The sequence below is a fragment of the Metarhizium album genome, assembly GCF_000804445.1.
Source record: "Metarhizium album ARSEF 1941 chromosome Unknown scaffold_47, whole genome shotgun sequence".
NCBI classification, from domain to species: Eukaryota; Fungi; Ascomycota; class Sordariomycetes; order Hypocreales; family Clavicipitaceae; genus Metarhizium; species Metarhizium album.
This window is the reverse complement of record NW_024467621.1, coordinates 1-4292: the sequence shown is the minus strand read 5'-3', so window position 1 is coordinate 4292 and position 4292 is coordinate 1.

Below are 4292 nucleotides of genomic sequence, written 5' to 3'. Positions count from 1 at the left end.
AGAAGCTTATACTTAATAAAGTATACTTTAGAATTTTATAAAGAGCTAGAAATAAAAAGCTTAATAAGTAATAAAGGCTATTTTAAATATTTTAGCTAAAAAATAAGAAGTAAAGTAATATTTATATTATAGCTTAAGTAAATATTATATATAGAAGTATACTTTATATATACTAAAATAGCTTTAACTAGCTACTATAAAATAAGTTATAATAATAAAGAACTTATTAAAAAATAGTACTAATAAAAATAAGTTAGAAAATAATAAGCTTTTATAATAAAACTTTAATTAAAAGTATAGTATAATATAATAAACTATATACTTACTATATAAATAAACTAAATATAAAGGTTAAATAAAACTAATTTAGAAATAAATATAATACTTTTTCTTATCTTTATTTTAGTTAATAAACTTAAGTTTATTAATATCTAAGTAGATATAAGCTATAATTATTATATAGTTATAAGTAAAAAGTATATATAATAGTATAAGCTATAAAGAATACTACTAAGAGAGATATACTAAGTTTATACTATAGTTAAGACTAAGTAAAGTAGTTATTAATAATATAAGTTATATTTATTTATATTCTACTTAGTAAAATTCTAAGTAAATATAAATAGCTAGAAATTTCTAGTTACTATTTATATAGTACTTATTATAGTTTAAGCTATACTTAACCTTAATAGATGCGCAGCAATAAATGCGCTGCACTATAATGCGTAATAAGGGGACAAGCCTATGCAGAACCTATATAGTGCTAAATTAAGCAAGCTATAGACAGCTTGTTTAATATATACTCTTTTAGCTTAATAGCTAAGAGCTTTAGTATTACTAGAATAACTACAGCTAGCACCTGCTATAGCTTAATAGAGCTAGTTTATTACATTTAAACAAGCTTTCTAGGGTTGCAGGTTTAAGCCGCACAAAAAGTGCGAGGGATACTCAACCTAAGCTCACAAGAGCTACTGCCACTCTTAGGGAGTGCAAGGTATAGAAGGCATAGAAGGGGGCTATATTATAGTCTAAGCTATGCTCGACCTTAATAGATGCGCAGCAATAAATGCGCTGCACTGCAATGCGCAATAAAGAGACAAGCCTATGCAGGACCTATATAGTGCTAGATTAAGCAAGCTGTAGATAGCTTGTTTAATATATACTCTTTTAGCTTAATAGCTAAGAGCTCTAGTATTACTGGGATAACTGCGGCTAGCACCTGCTATAGCTTAATAAGGCTAGTCTATTATAGTACTAAAGCTTACTAAAGATATAATACTTAAGCTTTTATAAATAAAGTGCTATAAAGTAGATATATATATATAGCTATATATAAGCTAGTAATTAATATAATAAAAGAATTAATAGTAAAGAGAATAAACTAGGAGAATAAACTAATACTAACCTACTTCTCTATTAGTTACTATACTAAAATTAATATACTAAGGTTTTATTTAATAAGCTTATAAAATAATATAGAACTACTAGTTTATAGTAATAAGCTTATATAAGTTAATATTAATACTATAAGTTTAAGCTATATTTAATATTAAGATAAAAATTAAGCTACTACTACTAAATAAAGTCTAGAACTTTAAGAACTTTTTTAATAAAAAAGTAGCTATTATACTACTTTTTTATAAAGGCTTCTTTAATTATTATATTTACTTAAAAAAAAAGATAAATAGTATACTTTTAAAGCTTCTTTAAGCCTCTTAATATAACATACTTTATAAGTACTTACTAAAAATTTATAAATAAATTATAAACTTAATAAATAGAAAATAAATATAAGTAAGTACTTTACTAGCTATAGCTCTAGTACTACTAGTAAAAAAGCTAGACAGAAGTTAGTAATTTAATATTAACTATAAAGTACTAAATAAAGTAATAAAATAAAATTACTACTTTCTACTACTAGTAAAGAAAATACTTTAGTTTTTAGTAGAAGCTAAGTAGTTTATAAAGTTAAATATATATATAGCTTTTTATAAAATATAAATTATAAAGAGATAGAAATACTTTATAGTATTCTAAATATAGTTTAAGCTATTTAAGTAGCTTATATACTTATTTAAGCTAGCTAAAGTACTAGCTATATTTTAGTAGTATATTAATAGTACTTTAAGCTTAATATTAAGTAACTTTACTACTGCTTATCTAGATAATATATTAATATACTTTAGTAGTTTAAGAAAGAATTATTAGCAAAAAGTCTATAAAATTTTAATATAGCTTAAAATAGTAGAGTTAATCTTTAATATAAAGAAATATATATTTATAGTAACTAAGGTAAAGTACCTTAGGTTTATAGTATATATAGAAAAGAAGATACAACTTAACTTAGAGAAAGTAGCTGCAATTTATAACTAGGAGCCAAGCTTTTAATATAAGTCTAAAGTATTTATAAATTTATAAGCTTTATAAACTTTTATTATAAGTTTATTTTAAAGTTTTCTAGCTAGTTAAACTACTTTTAAAATCAATAAAGAAAGAATTCTTTTTTATTAAACTTTCTAGTAAAATAAAGCTTTTTAAAAGCTAAAGACTATTTTTATAATATACTTAGTGCTTTACTAATAGAATTTTAATAAAAATATAATAGTAGAAATAAACTACTTAAAGAATACTATTAGTAGCTATTTATCTTAGTATATTTATAGTATTTTCTACTTAATAACTTACTACTTTATATAACTTTAAGTAGTAAAATATAACTATATAATTTATAATAAGAAGTTACTAGCTAGAATTACTTATTTAAAAGTATAGTTAGTAAAGCTTTAAAGTATAGCTAAGCTATTTATAATACTTATAAATTATAAAAACTTAAAGTACTTTATAGTACTAAAGAAGATATTAAAATAATAAGCTTAATAAGTAGAAATACTATTATTATTTAACTTTTTTTTATAATACTACTTTAGTTTATAGTTAGTAAGACTTAATACTTTATTATAGTAAAACTAAAATAAAAATATACTACTTTTTTATTTTAAGTATATTATATAACTATTAAAAGTAGTAAATATATTATTATACTTAGTAAGTACTATAAAAATAATACTTTATAATAACTTTATACTTAAACTTAATTAATATAATATATTTTAAGATAAATAGCTTTAAGAACTTTAGAAAATATAAATAGCTTAAAATAATACTTTTTAGTATTATATTAAAGTAGTATAAAATAGTATAAGAAAGTTTTCTCTAAAGGTAAATATATAGAAATAAATATTTAACTATATAATAAATATATATAGCAAACTATAGTATTAAAGTTAGTTATAAGTACTAAAGTAGAAACCTTTAATAATAGCTTTAACTTAATATATATATAAATTACTACTATTTAGCTACTTAAAATATAATACTATATTTAATATTTTATATTAAATACTCTAGATAGCTATAGAGCTATATAACTAGTACTTCTTCTTCTTATATTAAACCTAGAAAACTCTTTAATAGAAAGAAAAACTCTACCTACTTTTGTTTATACTTTCTAAGCTAGCTCTAGCTTTATAGTAGCTAGAATCTGCTTATCTTCTGTGTATATATAAGTATTACTAGCTTTACTAGCTGTATTCTAAAGAGATAAACAGCTCTTATAAATTAAGCCTACTTCTAGCTTTATACTACAGCTATCTTGCTTTTATCTACTTGCCTGCTTTATTTTTTAACTTTCTAATTATCTCTTCTCTCTAGAAATATAGTTTATCTTAGTATAGTATACTATTTATTGCTTTCTTAAAGGTAAGCTAAGCTAGCTTTATACTATTATATAACTACTAGTATAAATATTTAGTGTTTAGCTGTAATAGCTTATATATTTAGATTTACCTTACTTTTATCTTATATATAAATTACCTCTTAGCTTTATAGCTAGCTATAGCTAGTATAGCTTTTATACTAAATTTAAGCTTTTATTAAATATAAAGCTAGCTAGACTCTCTTTAACTTTCTTCTCTTTTTTCTTTCTCTTTTAACCTCTTAACTTTAATATATACTAAATCTTACTAATATACTAGCTTTACTTACTATCTAGCTAAGCTTAAGCTAGTCTCTATATAAATTCTAGCTAACTTCTTGGTAGAACTATTTTTATTGCCTTTACTACTATTTTTATTGCCTTTAAACTAAGTTAAAACTTACTATCTATATATATATACTTTATATCTACTTTATATTAAGCTTAACTTTAGGGAATTACTAATTATTATTAGTAGCTATTATTATATCTATATTTTAATTTACTAATATAAAGAAAGTTATAGTAAGTTTAAGCT